Source organism: Procambarus clarkii, chromosome 33 (genome assembly GCF_040958095.1).
Source record: "Procambarus clarkii isolate CNS0578487 chromosome 33, FALCON_Pclarkii_2.0, whole genome shotgun sequence".
NCBI lineage: Eukaryota > Metazoa > Arthropoda > Malacostraca > Decapoda > Cambaridae > Procambarus > Procambarus clarkii.
In genome coordinates this window covers 32783568-32801067 of record NC_091182.1, presented here as the reverse complement: position 1 = coordinate 32801067, position 17500 = coordinate 32783568, and the positions used below count along the sequence as shown (strand labels likewise).

The 17500-nt window shown below is 46.9% G+C and overlaps 1 long non-coding RNA gene across 1 annotated transcript in view; it reads right to left on the bottom strand.

Annotated features, from left to right (window-relative positions):
• The window catches only part of LOC123765289 (uncharacterized), a 44762-nt gene that overhangs the window by 295 nt on the left and 26967 nt on the right, over positions 1–17500 (bottom strand). The window contains exon 3 of the long non-coding RNA XR_011230257.1: positions 1–4498. This exon is cut by the window's left edge and continues 295 nt beyond it. This is a non-coding gene — a long non-coding RNA (uncharacterized lncRNA). The remainder of the gene's footprint in view (positions 4499–17500) is intronic.

The following is a 17500-nucleotide window of genomic DNA, read 5'->3' as shown; positions in this document are numbered from 1 at the left end:
AAATCAATTGGAGTGTCTGGCCTTGGCAACACTGGAAGCGGCGGATGTGTAGGTGAGGAGGGCGGCGGGCACAGAGGGGCATGTTGGGGATGGGCCGGGGTCAAGAGGGGCAGGAGGGGCATGTTGGGGGTTGGGCCGGGGTCAAGAGGGGCTGGAGAGGTATGTTGAGGGGTTGGCCGGAATCTAGAGAGGAATGTTGAGGGGTCCGGGCCGAGAAGGAAGAGGGAGGGGGTAAATGTTTGTGTGAAGAGGAATGTTTGTGTATGTTCAGGCAGGTACAAACACTTGCGTGATCGAGCGCCTTTTTTAGTTGGGGAGGAGCGGTGTGATTCCATTTATCTAGGAATCACAATATAGGTGTAATCGTGTCACACTCCTAAAAAAAAATACCTAACATACATCGAACACCTCTTAGTATCATAATGTTATCCTTTTTCTTTATTACAACCCATAATTGTTATATCTGTTACCCTTAACACCTCAGTGTAGTATGCTCTTCCGCTCCGTAATGGCCTCCACGGCTCTTCGGAAGTTCCACCCTCCCTCCCGCCCGCCCGCCTGCGGGCGTCACGATTCCCTCACAGCAAGACTAACCTCCCCCCCCCTTCTCACCTTCCCCAAGGTCTTCCGCCGGCGGGAGGTAGTAACCCAGCACGTCCACGGTCGCTTCTGAGGTAAATGCTTGGTGTGCTCATCCTTTGCTGTGGTTAAGTGGTTAACATCGCGAGAACATGATTTGTACCGTGGATGTGGGGGCTGGGTACATGTGTACAGCTTCTCCCTAATTTCCTCTTCTCTTTCCCAGCCAAACAGTCAAAGCAACTCCTAGCCACACCTGACAATTCTCAGTCAAATGTTGCCAGTGTCTAGATAGCGTGTCCCCGACATTGGAGCTTCAAGCGTCTTCATTCATTCTGGCACACTACCCGCCATAGCTGTCCCACCCTCCCCTCACGTGACTAACTCGCACAACACCCACACCGACGAAAGATGCACACAAGTCAATACTACACTGCTGCAAGCTGTATCGCCGCACACGAGAAGGAAGTGTCGACACACACATGACGCCCAGAGCGCAACCCCAAGTAACCAGTTCACGCCGCGCCCACCACATCCCCAGGTAGTGACGGGCCCACCACATCCCCAGGTAGTGACGGGCCCACCACATCCCCAGGTAGTGACGGGCCCACCACATCCCCAGGTAGTGACGGGCCCACCACATCCCCAGGTAGTGACGGGCCCACCACATCCCCAGGTAGTGACGAAGGCCAGGTGTGTGACCTGATACCTGCGGGAGGGGGGGTAGAGGGGGCGCTGAGCAGGGGGGGGGGGGAAGACAGTTGGCCCAGACTCGTCTGGACAAGGGAGGGGTGAGGCAGACATTAAAAGACGAGACGGATGGAGACACCGGGGTGGTTGAAGGACGGGTGGCCCAGACACCGGAGGAAGGTGAGGAGGGGGGAGACCCCGTGGGTGGGGAGGGTGAGGGACGGGTGGGGGAGAAACGGCGGGGTGTTGAAGAACGAGTGGGGAAAACACGGTGGGGAGGGTTGAGGGACGGGTGATGGGGTGGGGAGGGAGGGAGGGGGAAGGGACGGATGGGGGACACTGAGGGAACCGGGCAAGGACACTCAAGGGATTTTGGAGGGATAGCAAGCAATGTGGAGAGAGTGGGAGGGGAGCAGAGGTGATGTGCGAGCATGAATGCAACCATCACCAGGAAGTGGTAAGCCAGGGTGACTAGTGGTGTGGCTTGTTAAGACAGGGAGAGAGGGAGAGAGAGAGAAAAGAGAGAAAAGAGAGAGAAGAGAAAAGAGAGAGAGAGAGAAGAGAGAAAAGAGAGAAGAGAGAGAAAAGAGAGAAGAGAGAGAAAAGAGAGAAAAGAGAGAAAGGAAGAGAAGAGGAAGAACACAGCCGTAAAGGGTACCAACCTTGCCCATCGTCAGGGGCCACCGGAAGGGGGCACTGTACATTACCCATAATACATACCATACTCTGGTATTGCCTGGTAATTCTAGACTTATTTCGCCTTTTATTTACGCATATAAGCACCTCCACTATTATGTATACATGTTCAACATATCATAACATTGACAAACAGTCCTTCAACTGCTGCTAATTATAATGGCTCTGTACTGCGATGCTAACATTACCCTTATTTCCTGTTAAGTAAACCATTATTTATTTGGTTGCGTCCTGAGCCCCCAAAAATCTATGCGTGGGGAAACTCTGCATTCTTATTTAGCTTTTGAATTAATACGTTTCGACTGTAGCTTAGGAATCACTGCTGTTTGTGAGGGACGCTAGCATGTCCGGGTGCGGCTCCCACGGGCACGTCAGGAATGCAGCTCGTCCGCCAATCGCTGCCGCCGGTGTCTAATCGGAGGGTGCAAAGGGAGTGACGTCACGAGTTCTCGTCCAATCAAGAGCCGCCAGTGCTTCACCGACCGACCGTTGCAGCCAGTCAGTCTTGGCGAATCTAATGACGTCATGAGCCCAGCTGCATGAACCAAAGTCCACCGCTTCAGAATACCAATACTTTTATTTACGCTAAATAAACGACATACAGCAAGCCATCCTAGAAGACTACCATTCGCCGCACTTAATTGGATATGAAAGAAACAATGCGCTAGAAACTTAACCGTTATATAAAGTTGTGAATGCAGAGCAGTGGATTCCATTTGCATGATGACGCGAAGCCTCGCAGACGGCCATGAATGGACGATGTATCCACCGCCCCGCCCCCATCCTGTTCTAGCCATTCATTCCCCACTCACTAGTGACGTCACTTCCGATATGAAGTGAATAGCACGATAGTTTGGTCTCGTACCTCCTGTAGCCGGCTACCAAATTGCTATTGTTACCGTCAAAGGAAATTGTCTGAATGAAATTGCTTAATGTGATAGGAGCCGCCGACTAGGATACGCGACACGTGTGTGTATGTATGTGTCCCTTGAACCGCAGTTACGACACACGTCCCGTGATGCGAGGAGACATTTTATAGTATGGGAGGACACATATAGTGGTATGATGATACATCTATGAATAAGAACGAGAAAATGTCTAATGCGGTTATAACAAGTGGTATAAGATCTTACATATAGCACTTTACAATGACATTTAGAACCAAATGTTATGACAGCATGTTGCTTCTGCTGACAGAACCACATCAAGTGACGACGCATGAGAGGAAGGCGCTATGGATTATTGAAGGGAACGGGTGGACGAACACGGCCCCTAGTGTTACCCACCCAACCCCTGCCCCCTCTCACAAGGCCTTTATGAGTCACGGGCACCTTTCTCTCACAAGGCCTTTATGAGTCAGAGGCACCTTTCTCTCACAAGGCCCTTTTGACACTCCGGGCCCCTTTTCCAGGCATTTCTAGACTATCTATATCCACCAGTATATATCTATACTGTTACCTAGCACCTCCAAAGGATACCTGATCAACCAGGCTGTGACTCGTACGTCAGGCTGCGAGCAGCCGCGTCCAACAGCCTGGTTGATCAGTCCGACAACCAGGAGGCCTGGTCGACGACCGGGCCGCGAGGACGCTAAGCCCCGGAAGCACCTCGAGGTAACCTAGAGGTAAGGTAGCAGTAAAATAGGTACCTGGGTGTTAGTCAGCTGTCATGGGCCGCTTCCTGGGGGTGGAGGCCTGGTCGAGGACCGGGCCGCGGGGACACTAAAAAGCCCCGAAATCATCTCAAGATAACCTCAAGATAACCATAAGCCTAGGAAGCAGGACGCTCTTAAACAACGACTGAAGCGCAGTTCTTTTACCACTGTTGTCCGCATATTTGGTATGTCCTTTGATGAGTGGTTGAGTTGATAAGCCCTCTCGACAGTTCAATTTATTGAGTAAATATAGCTTTAGATGAGAGGGGGGGCGGGTTACTAACTTAAGCGTAACTACAGATACTTGAATTACTTTTAATGAACTTGGCCAAATTGTGAAATGTCAGAGAACCATTACGACAAATCGTTACTTTATTGTGACGGCTGAAAGGTATGTAGCTGTCTCCCATTTGTGTGATTTATATATGTTATCTAGATGGAATAATATATCCATAGTCTAGATGGAAATGCAACTTCAAAGAGCATCGCACTGTGTCAATTAGATATTATTCCAAGGTTTCTTCAATGCAAAATTCAACCACCGCAAGGTAGAATGTGCATATTAATTAGTAATAAGCGATGGGCAAGTATACCATGACAGCTCTGCCACTCGGCCAACGGGTAACCAACCAACACGCGGGAAGCCTCATTCATCGCGTCCATTACCGATCAGGAAATCAAAAACCTCGACCCAGAGACGCTCACGTGGCCAGAATTACATATGAATCATTATCACTCTTATTGCTTCAGCGTACAGTCGCCGTGTGTTCAGTATAAGTTACACAAGGGAGTGTGAAAGGGAGGAGATATACCTTACATAAAGCCAGTCATTAACTAGCCAGCTTTCTCACCAGTCGGGCCAACACTACCAAGGTCACCCTGAAAAGACAAGAAAAACGGTTAGGGATACGCTTGAGTTTAGAGTCCAAATGATGTACACAGTACTCTGACTCTAACACCTTTCCTTCTATAAGTTCTGGCACTTGTCAAGTGCGGCCACAAACGGATTTACTGTGTATCTTAAAAATTATTTTTTCATAAAATGCACATATGATAACTAAGACAAATAAAATAATAAGATAAAAAATTACCAAGCGAAAGAATCTACTTAAGCCTTTGACACGAAATTCCAAGGAGCCGCAACACAATATTGCCAACCTAACACATTCTAAACACACATAATCCTCACTGTGATAAACGCTGTCATACGCTTATCAATTTAATACTAAATACATTAAACATTACTGGGAACAAAATGCTCATATTGTTTACTTCCTACCAAAATAATATAAATTGAAAGACACGGTCAGCAACCACCAACTAACATTCTTCACATGTCATACAATGATTATACATTACCCCCTAATACATTTATAATGACCCAATACATCATAATGACACACTACAACAAAAGATACTGGACTGTACTATATTAAATACCAAACCAAGTTAATTTAAGAGCATAAGTTGCATCAATTATACAATTAGGAACTAAGTCATTGCGTCATAACAGCAACAAAAATCGGATTAATTCTATAAAAATTGTATCTATATTACTTAATGATAGTTTTCAAACTATTGTATTTGTATGTAAAGGAATGTTATTAAAATACAGATGCAATTCAAGATGTAAAATGTAAAGAGCTCCTTGCAACTGACAATATGACATGTCTTATCACTCTTATAGGAAATAAATGAGGCTTATATTACCACTCTTATCTTTGAAAACCACAACCCCTTTTTAGACAAAATCTGTGAAAAGCACAACCCCCCTTTTTTAGACAAAGGATGTCTATGACAACAGACTCCACAAGCGTATACACTGGTCTCGTACCTCTACACGGCTCAAATTCATCATAACCTATAACATCTGAATAACCAGATGCTCTGGCGCTCCCAATGTACAAGAGCCGTGGTGTTATAAAGGGACCTGAAGCCGCACCACCATGACGGCCAGACTTGAGGCGGGAGCAGTGAGCCGCCCGTCTGGCTAATACAGGGCACCGCTGCCGTAGCCAACCCACCTCGCTCAATATTAATATCCACCAAGGGGGCGCAAAAGACAGCATGGCAACACTCAAGAGAGAGAGGACAGAAAGGGGGGTTGCCTGCCAGCCAAGGGGGTTGTAAGGGCTCGAGGCCTAGACCAGCAAGGAACAAGACGGTATATTTATTATTGTAAGACGGTGGAGGATGCGGCAACACTGTTTGCCGCAAGAGGCTCTCGCGACCCAAATTTTGGTGTTTACGCGGGGCTGACATTCTGCCACGGTTACTCCACACTGTGGCCGGGGTGCTGGTATAACAGGGTCAGGGGGCTTGAAATCATCCGCTGCTCTAACTTGGCGCACGGCAAATTGGCATTTATGGCATGAACAATTAGGAACGAAAGTAGTTTCGGCAGAGGACGGCCAGGGCGCTCGGCCGTCTAGACAGTGTGACGTCATCAACCCAGCCCAAACGGAACAGACCGCGCTGCCGAACTTTTTACTCCCATCCCCCCAACATCTCTCTCCCACGCCCGGCTTTCTCTCCCCTTTCGCACCAGCTCCTTACAGTAGGTGTGTCTCTGCATCAAGACAACCCACTTGTAATCTACAAAATGGAACCCAGAGAGAATGAGATAAAGTTTTGTTAATGCCAGCACCAAGCCGGGGGATCCCGTCATCAATGGAGGAGACTTGTGTGTGTGTGTGTGCGTGCGTGCGCGTGTGTGTGTGTGCGTGTGTGTGCGCATTTGTCCTTCCCGCCGGTGTTGCCACAACCCAGACTCGTGCCTCTTTTTTTTTTTGGTTCACGCTCTTCCTAACTATGCCGCACAATATTTGCCATACCATTAAATCCTGGTGAGAATTATGATAGCAAATATTGCACCCAAAAATATATATGAACAAATGCTTGTGTTGAAACGAGTAATAGTTTTATAGTGTCGTTTATATAGCGCTGTGCATCGCTACGCTTGAGAGGTCTTTCCCCTGCCATACCCTGGCAACACTGCTCCTCCAGCCTGAAGAGCTCGCTGATTTCTCATATTAATTTTTCTTCACACTGGTAATTTCGTCTGCATATTTGATTACCCCAATCTGCTGAAGTGGAGTAACAATAGTCATCTGGAACAGTTAAAAATTCCCAAGGTAATGTAAAAAAGAGGAATTTGAAGTTATTTAGAATATCGCGTGTTGGATCAGGGGCTAGTGTAGAGAATGAGGCCACGATACCTCCCCTCCCTCATAGCTTCATCTCCCCCCCCCCACCCCTACACCCTTTTATCCCCCCTCACCCACCCCTACACCCTTTTATCCCCCCCACCCACCCCTACACCCCTTTCTCCCCCCCCACCCCTTACACATAACCCTAATTTAGCTTCTATACACCTGCCATCAGTTCAAATTCTCCCCAAACATACAAATAAAATAGGTTGTCTGTGCCCCTTTCACTAATACCATTGATCTGGATCCCATTCATCTAACCCTGAGCTCTACACAACCATGTCTCTAACCTCTAACTACTCCACACACACGCTTCTAAGCCTGGTTGATCCCTCATCCTGCTTCTCTATAGCACTTAAGGTTCCCTCCGGCACGCTTCCCCTTAGTGTGGCTTCAACCCTTATCACCTGCTCCTCACCTTGGCTTCCTATCCCGTGTGCATCTGTGCTCGTCACACCTGCCTCAGTGTGGCTTCCCTTTACGCCTCACACTGTCGATAATTAACTGAAGCTAGATCTGGTCTGGGACCGGGCCGCGGGGACGTTGAGCCCCGAAATCATCGCAAGGTAAGCTCCACCTTCAAGTGTACGGTGTTCTGGCCTGACACCGTACACTACGGTGATATCAAACACCACTTACAAACTTCGCACCTGTTAAAATTAAATTATAAATCTATATAACACGATTAAATCTACATAACACACTATTGCGTGGCTCAGTGTTATATAAATTCAAACATACAATGTCATTAACGTTATTAATATCAAGTGTTTATTGCCATTTCTTTGTCTCTAATATTTCCACAGGCTGCATTATGCAACGGAATTCAGCTGCTAAGCATATTATTCCCCGCAGCAACGCGAAAGTGTTTGAAATTCATCAGTTATAAACTATGGAAGCCAAGGAATGCCAGGAACGCAAGATTGCAACAAGAGAGCTCCCAGCTGCTTGGCTTGAATGTTTATTCTCGTTTGCTTCTTCAAACACCATTTCCGGTGTGAAGCGATGCAAATTCGCTTGGACGGAGAGGTCTGTGTTCTACCACTCACATTAATTATTACTTCCAGTTTTATTTGGCATAGGTTGTGTAAACCCTCATTAAGAATGGGGAAGAGTATCTTAACATGATAGATGCAGCAGGTAAACAAAATCAAAGAAGGTGAAGAAGCCAGGATGACTAGGCTAGTGGATACTAGCCAGGATGACTAGGCTAGTGGATACTAGCCAGGATGACTAGGCTAGTAACCAAGGAGGTTAATAGATTGGGGAGTGTTGTACATTCTGCTATGGCGGTATGTTCACTCACAAGATGAGTGGCGCTGCCCAATAAACTCGCCCCTCGGGGCAAAATTTAAATTTAGATGCTAACTTTAAAGCCCAACAAGTCTCCAGGGCCAGACGAAGTATTTGCCAGGTGGTTTAAAGAATGCAGAGCCTGGAGAGACGACCCCCCCCCCCCCCGTGTTGCATATTTAATAAATCAATAGTCGAGCTGAGTACTAGGAGTCGTGTGGGGTTGCAAATGTGGGGCTTATTTTGTAAGAGAGAGAGATCTCTTGCGTTGTACTGTCGTCCTATTACCTTGCTGTTTATAGTAGGTAAATTACTTTATAATTGCAGAAAGCTATTTTGTTCACTTCTTAAAAACTTAAGAATTATTAAGAATTCACAACATGGTTTCGCTATGGGTCGCTCAAGCTTGTGAACCCTAAGGTTGAAACACCCACTATATGTATACCCTCATATAGTGGGTGTTTCAGAAACACCCTCTCACCACCAGTAACACTTGTCTCCCCCGCACGTAACACCACGTCTTCTAACGTGGTGTTACGTTACAAAACTATCCCATTCTTTTTCAGCAATAAAACGTTACCAAAACTGATATATCACCTTCCCTACGGAGCCACTCAACAGGCGCCTCTATAAACCTTTAATAATCCCATGCCAGTTGAGATTATAAACCCTCTCTCCCTACCCCCCCCCCAAGACTACATATAAACTATGGAGAGAAAGTGTTTTACTCACCTAGATGTGCTTCCCGGGGTTGAGCTCTGGCTCTTTGGGCCCGCCTCTCAACTGTTAATCTACTGATGTACAGATTCCTGAGCTTCTCGAGCTCTATCATATCTACATTTGAAACTGTGTATGGAGTCAGCCTCCACCACATCACTTAGTTCATTCCATTTTCTAACTACTCTGACACTGAAAATGTTCTTTCTAATGTCTCTGTGGCTCATGTGGGTACTCAACTTCCACCTGTGTCGGGGTCTTCCCCACCAGTCTCCACACTTAGGACTACGACCCTTGAGCACTTTCCACTCAGCCGCGAGGCCCCTGTTGCCCGTGTGGTGAAAAGTGCCAAAGCTCCTTATCGAAATTCCAGGAATTGGCTCTGGGTGTTTATGGTGTAGAGGGAAGTGTGGGTGAGGCAGCGGGCAGGGAGATAGGGAGGACGAGCGGATAAAAAGAATATTATTCTCCACAAATACACCACATTAGTGGAAATACTCAATGGGCTCATTTATGGTAAAAAAAAAAGACCGACTGTATTCCGTCCTGTCACAGTGTTTCTGGAGGGTGTTCCAACCTAGTTATTCTGTGTTACATACTGCTGTAATCTCAGTATCGTGTGTTGTATCAGTATCAGTATCTTCATCTTCAGTATCTTAGTATCGCATCTTTCATACATATAATTACGATGTCACTGACAATGAGCATAATTAGGGGAAAGCTGTGACCACCATCAGAGGTCGACGACTCACTCTCCGACCTCCTACCATCACATATATGGAACACCGTTGGAATAAAGGTAGAATCAACCAGGAGGGTACAAACTCTACCCGGTTGAGCCTTATTGTGATGACTTTATGTTGCTCCGCCGACTACGGAAACGATCAGTGTCACTAATCGGGCAATTACCATGCAAGCCTAGTTAGCCAGGACTGCGCAAGCAGAAAAAGCACAAAAAATAGTCCACAGGTAAACTGGAAAATGAGGCCTAGAGTGTGTCCGAGGCCATACCATGGCCTGAAAGAAGTGTGAAGAGTGAGAGAGGGCGCGGAAGGCTTAGTGACATCCTACCTGACATCTGTAGCAGGTGTCACGCGCCCCCCCCCTCCCCTGTCAGGGCCAGGTGTCCCTGCAGAAGGGTGAGAGGTTAATGGCACAGCCAGAGGTTACAGTATTTACCATTTGTATCTGCAGAATCGAGCCATTAGCTCTTGGACCCCGCCTTTCTAATCAATTGATTTTTTCCTCTATCATGTCTACTGCTCTTACACACGCACATCCCAAGGAAGCAGCAGCCCGCAGCAGCTGTCTAACTTCCAGGTACCTATTTACTGCTAGGTGAACAGGGGCACAAGGATGAAATAAACTATACCCATTAGTTTCTGCCTCTGGCTGGGATCGAACCCGGGCCCTCAGGACTACGACCCCAGAGCGCGGCCCCGCACAGTGTGGGGTGTGACGGTGCGCAGTAAGAGGTTACAGGGGCATAGTGAGAGTGAGACGGTGAGCTAGAGGTTACAGGGGCACGGTAAGGATGAGACTGGGCAGAGTAAAGAGGTTACAAGAGGCACAGTGAGGGTGAGACTGTGCTCATCAGGTTACAGAGGGCACGGTAAGGGTGAGACTGTGCACAAGAGGTTACAGAGGGCACGGTAAGGGTGAGACAGTGCTCATGAGGTTACAGAGGGCACGGTAAGGGTGAGACAGTGCTGATGAGGTTACAGAGGGCATGGTAAGGGTGAGACTGGGTAGAGTAAGAGGATACAGGGGGCACAGTAAGGGTGAGACAGTGCACAAGAGGAGGGGCACGGTAGAGAGAATCAAACCAGAGCCCACAACTGCGCACTACACCCATTCACAGCTGCGTCATCGGCCTTGAAGGTTAGCGCATGGCAGGACGCTAGGACCGGGCCCCAGGACACCTGGGGTAGGCTGCTACACGTAGACAGGTGGGCGGTGTAGCGAGGTGGCCACTCTAACCCGACATTGTCCAGGGTTACGCTGCCTGCTACCTGAGCCAGGTAGCAGCCTGTCTCATATTCTGGAACACAAGAATACAAGGAATACACCGTCAGCTTTGGCTCTTTGAGCGCGCCTTTCAACCGTCAATCTACTGGTGTATAGATTCCCGAGCTCTAATGTGTGTATATATATATATATATATATATATATATATATATATATATATATATATATATATATATTAGTATATTTTGGTAGCAGTCTTTCCTGTAGACATATATTATTAAATATGACCGAAAAAGTAAGATTAATAATTCTAACACGAATTTTCTCTATCTTTCTTACGTTTCTTTTCACTGTTGATGGTGAATTACCATCTTTGAATTACCATCAACAGTGAAAAGAAACGTAAGAAAGATAGAGAAAATTCGTGTTAGAATTATTAATCTTACTTTTTCGGTCATATTTAATATATATATATATATATATATATATATATATATATATATATATATATATATATATATATATATATATATATATATATATAATCAATAAATCATAAAGTTGTATTTAGGGGCAAGAGTTGCTGGGCCTGGTAAGCACACAAGGGAAGGGAACTATCAGGAGAAGCGCCAGGGCATTACGACTATATACCACTGGGAAGGGGTCAGGATAAGGATTTGGGATGGGACGGATGGAAGGAATGGTGCCCAAACACTTATGGACGGTCGGGGATTGAAAGTCAGGCACTCGAGTATCAGGCAAGAAAACAAAGTGACAATATAAAAGTGACATGAGGGATAAACCTGGCATGACAAAGCACTGATAATTGTTGGCAGAAGGAATAACAGAAAGAAACTAATAAACAATGGTACAGGAAGGAAGAAGCTTAATTATACAACGCTTAAATCCATAAATATGCATTGGAGAAGCTAATATTGGCAATAAAGATGAAACTACAAATCAAGATGTAATATGATTGGAAATCTTGACTGCGAAGCTCACTTCCTACTGTACGCCTGAGACATGAGCACACCTGGTACCAAATACCAGGAGGCCTTGAAAGACCGGGCCGCGGGGGGAGTTGATCCCCGAAATCAACGCAAGGTAACACCATCTTCACAACATGGATCCGACCAATTTGTTAAGGTATATCTGTCATATACGACGGACCCAGCAACGTCAATGATACAAGTCCTCTCTGTTTTGTAGCAGATCAACTTGACTGTGTTGGATGCTTCGTGCCATACGTCACACCCAGCCACCAACCACCTTTAAACAAACACTTGTGTGTATACAACGATGCTGAAAGCACTCACTCTTGAAATATCAAGGAATGCTTAGCGTAAACATTATATATAACTCAGGTGGTGCTGGAATGTCATACAGCATGCCCTAAGTATGCTGAGCGAATCTGCACACCAACACAGCCCTTGTGTAATGGAACACCTCCCCCCCCCACCCACCCCCAGGGCACACACACACACACACACACACACACACACACAAAGGTCCGTCTCCTGTTCTACAAACCTTGTCTAACTTCCTCCTGTTCTACAGGCTTGCTCTAACCTGCCACAGCTGCTGATCTATACACAAGTATAGCAAGTATCTATACACAAGCAACAGCCTGGTGGACCAAACTCTCACAAGTCAAGCTTGGCCTCGGGGAGTAGAACTACTCCCAGAACCCCATCAACCACGGAACGCCCAGCAGTTGTACAGAAAGTCAATATACGGTCGAGCAGCTGCACAAGTGAGCGAGGGGCTCAGGAGTTGGACTTAAGTTCTGGGTCCCTAGCCTCTAAGTGACGCCTGATTGTAATCTTCCCTACATTTAAAATGGTACTATATAAGCTGTTACTAAGTCTCCCACTTCTTAACATATCTGTGCCTCCATCTATGCCGCTTTCTGAATACGGTTCACTGTGAAGCACAGAGTTCTGATTGGTCTCCCTCCAGCCTATCATCTATCTGTTTGTGGCTCTGGGGCTAGGATAGTTATTTGTAAACTCGTGATATGTAGACTAGCGACATGCAGAGCTAGTGATATGTAGCAACCCGTCCTCTTATAATAACATCGCTTTTCGCTCATATGCGCGCTATGGCCAAAAAATGGACGTAATTTGAAATGAAATCGGCTCACGAAAGTGACGTACTGTCCCGTTTTCCGTTTTCTGTTTTGAGTCCTCAGACATACTGTTAGGTTAGTTGAGAAAATTTTCATATGAAAAACAAAAAATCCAACATTTATTCTCAGTTATTTTCCATTTTCAAATTACGTCCATACGGCCAAATTCTGACGTACTTTGTAAAAGAACAGGTTGATGTATACGCCTATGACTTCATTGCTTGGATGTCTTCTCCCTCACACTTTGTTGTCTGTTGTTAAAGATTCACTACTTGGCACAAAAAGTTCCAAGTAGCACGGGCTATGGTGAGCCCCTCACACTTTGTATTGAGGTTGGTAAAGCGTCGTCTTCCCTGCGTGCCGCTATAACCATACTTTCTCAAGAAACTCTTGAGAACAAAGAACATAAGAACAAAGGTAACTGCAGAAGGCCTATTGGCCCATACGAGGCAGCTCCTATTTATAACCACCCAATCCCACTCATAATCCTATTTATAACCACCCAATCCCACTCATAATCCTATTTATAACCACCCAATCCCACTCATAATCCTATTTATAACCACCCAATCCCACTCTTGAGGCGTAGTTGTTCAATTTTCATGTTTGTGTGTACATCTGCTGCCTGCGTGTGTGTACTCACCTAGTTGTGCTTGCGGGAGGTTGAGCTTCAGGTCTTTGGTCCCACCTTTCAACCGTCAATCTACTAGTGTAAAGATTTCTAAGCTTCTCGAGCTCAATAGTAAAATTTGTCTATCCAATACTGCCAATTATACTTTAACCTGTGTGTATTGTGTATGCCCATACTATTATTGTAGAGAATCTATCAGTTTCTTTGTTATACCCCAAAAAGATGGTAAAAGCTGCAGCCTCTTTTACACTCTTAAATCATCAGCACTCTTACACACTCTTAAATCATCAGATCGTTGTGCGTTACTGCACAACCCATCCTCCTGTTTATATAGTACCTATTGTGACTGTTGTGAAATTTGTGCGTTCTTAGCTTTTAGATAGTAGTATACTGACTAGTAGGGGAATTTTTTAAGATAAATGAAGCTAAAAACAAACTTAAATATTCCTAGGCCTAGAATAGCACACATATAGACTATTTTAGACCTCAGATATTAGGCCTAGGAAGGTTAGGTTAGTTTCCTTTGTCAGAGCAGCACAAGTAAAAAAATAGTTTTCCGGTTTGTCCAACTCAATAGTGCCGATTAATACTTTGTAATTTCGTTGTGCGTTGGTATATACACTATGGTGTATATGGGACCGGGAGCCGGTCGGCCGAGCGGACAGCACGCTGGACTTGTGATCCTGTGGTCCCGGGTTCGATCCCGGGCGCCGGCGAGAAACAATGGGCAGAGTTCCTTTCACCCTATGTTACCTAGCAGTAAAATAGGTACCTGGGTGTAAGTCAGCTATCACGGGCTGCTTCCTGGGGGTGGAGGCCTGGTCGAGGACCGGGCCGCGGGGACACTAAAGCCCCGAAATCATCTCAAGATAACCTCAAGATGGTCCTCATCGTTACTCGGCTGTGTTCTATAATATGTGAGCGCTGAGGCAGGACAGAAGCAGAGCCCGGCAGATAGCGTGTCTGCTGAGGCAGGCCAGAAGCAGAGCCCGGCAGATAGCATGTCTGCTGCGCTCTCCCGGGCCAGACATGCTACTGCTACGCCTAACCAGGCCAGCTCATCTCTGCTTACCTGACGTCACCTTCACAAATATCAGCAGACTCGAGGCTGCTGCCAGCCAGAATAAGTAGGTCAGGTGAGGTCGTTACTGGGGACCCGGTACACAAGAGGAAGACAACTAGCAGGAGAAAGCGCCAGCCATTACCACTAAATAGAGCTTAGAAGGGATCAGGATAAGGATTTGGGACGGAATAATGCCCAGACACTTGGACGGTCGTGGACTGAACGCCGACCTGCATGAAGCGAGACCGTCGCTCTACCGTCCAGCCCGTCGAGTAAGTAATGTGATGTTACCAGAATGATTAAAGACTCGAATGGTTAAAGGATTAAAGAAGTCTCTATTAAGACTCGTGCTGTACATTTTCTCCGACTACAGTTCACTAGGGATGGGAGCAGTCGCAATGTTCCCCTACAGGATGTTCCAAGAACACGTGACTCTGTATCCCTTGTTCTTTCTAAAATTTACCCATTAACCATCCACTTCTCGCACTCCCCTTAACATCCACTCCTCACTATCCCCCCCTCACGTGTCCACAGCTCCCCCCCCCTCCCCTGGTCCTAGCCAATGGGACACTAGAGAACTCACTCACCAGCGACCGTATCTAATCTAATCATTTACTGAGGTTTCACAACACTTAGTCACTGCTTCCACGAGGTGAACTTGGTGAGGCAATGGACGCTTGGAGCAAGGTGAGGCAATGACTAGAGAGAGTGCAGGCGCGGGTCTGTTCCGCGGGTCTGTAAAGATGTCTCAGGAGTCGGAATACAGGAAAGAATAGCGCGAAACGCCGCGAGAAACAAAATTTAAGTGTAATGAGGTCTTTTAGAAGTGGGAAACGTCTTGAGGTCTAAAGTAGTGGCGAGGTCTTTCATCTTAAAATGAAAGTGACGAGAAGTATTCCCTGTCGCACTTCCACCAATATGAGCAACACACCTTCAGGTTATCTTAGAGATGGTTTCGGGGCTATAGTGTCCCCGAGGCCCGGTCCTCGACCAGGCCTCCACCCCCCAGGAAGCAGCCCGTGACAGCTGACTAACGCCCAGGTACCTATTTTACTGCTAGGTAACAGGGGCATAGGGTGAAAGAAACTGCCCATTGTTTCTCTCCGGCGTCTGGGATCGAACTCGGGACCACAGGATCACAAGTCCAGCGTGCTGGCCACTCGGCACCTCGTCATTCTGTCCACACAACTTTACTACTATTAATTGTTAAAGAAATCTCTCTCATGACTTACATCAACTAGTAATTACACCGCCACATAACGTAGTATGATGGTATATGATCACATTATATCTACCATAAACCTCCATCTGGTCACCACTTGGTCCGGGAGACATCTCCCGTCACGCAGGGTGCAGTTGCGCCTCCACAGATCTCCAGTATCAGCTCTTGATACTGGTAATGGCTCAAAAGGGCCACCACGTACGGGCTATTCATGCCCGTGCCACCTCTTGGGTGGCTTAATCTTCATCAATCAATCAATCAGCCATAAACCCTATACTGGCTAGCGCCATCTTCTACCTTGGCGGAACTAATGCATGGACCCAGGAGGCCTGGTCGACGACCGGGCCGCGGGGACACTAAGCCCCGGAAGCACCTCAAGGTAACCCACATCCTTCACAGTTACCCTCCTATTTTTAGCCACTAACCTATTTCCTACCTTCAGCCACTGACCTATTTCCCACCTTACACCTTCAGCCACTATCCTATTTTACATCATCTAGACTGTCTTTCTCGCCATGAAGAATTAACCACATACCAGATCGAGATGACGTTTCGGTCCATCGTGGACCATAGACCAGTCGATTCCCACCATCTTCTCTGCCTGTCACTTGGCTCCACTTGGCTCCAGACTATATATACCCCAAGCAGACACGTGGTCCGCAGACTGGCTCCAGACTATATTTACCCCAGGCAGACACGTGGTCCGCAGACTAGCTCCAGACTATATATACATACCCCAAGCAGACACGTGGTCCGTAGACTGGCTCCAGACTATATATACATACCCCAAGCAGACACGTGGTCCGCAGACTGGCTCCAGACTATATTTACCCCAGGCAGACACGTGGTCCGCAGACTAGCTCCAGACTATATATACATACCCCAAGCAGACACGTGGTCCGCAGACTGGCTCCAGACTATATATACCCCAGGCAGACACGTGGTCCGCAGACTGGCTCCAGACTATATTTACCCCAGGCAGACACGTGGTCCGCAGACTGGCTCCAGACTATATATACCCCAGGCAGACACGTGGTCCGCAGACTGGCTCCAGACTATATTTACCCCAGGCAGACACGTGGTCCGCAGACTGTCTGCAAATATCCTGGCGATGTACTCGGTATTGTCACTTTACACGCATTAAGTATATATCAAATCACTGTGTGTATTTACTGTGTCTGCATGGTAGATCTGTTAGCTCTTGGGCCCCGCCTTTCTAAACATTGGTTGTCTAATGAACAGACTCCCGACCCATTTTCCCCTATCATATATACTACATACCTTTCTAACAACAGCCCCCCCCCCCTTCTAGGATGCAGCCTGTAGCAGCTGCTTAACTCCCAGGTACTTAATTTACAGATAGGTGAACAGGCTCATCAGGTGAAAGGAACTGCCCAATTTGTTTCTATACTGGTCGAGAACCTCTCCCAGGCCCCCTTGCACTACGACTCCAGAGCGCTGTCCGCTCAGCCACAAGAACCCACTTGTCAGTAGTTAAGTTTCAGAGTTGCCTTGTATCCTTGTGATAATCCTGTAAGGAAGTGACTAGTACGTGAATGCTGTAGAGCTGACTGACAGTTGCAGCTGCATCATTGCCGTCTGGAGCGAAGGTCAGTCAACGTGTATCAACAGCAGCAGCAGCAGCAGCAG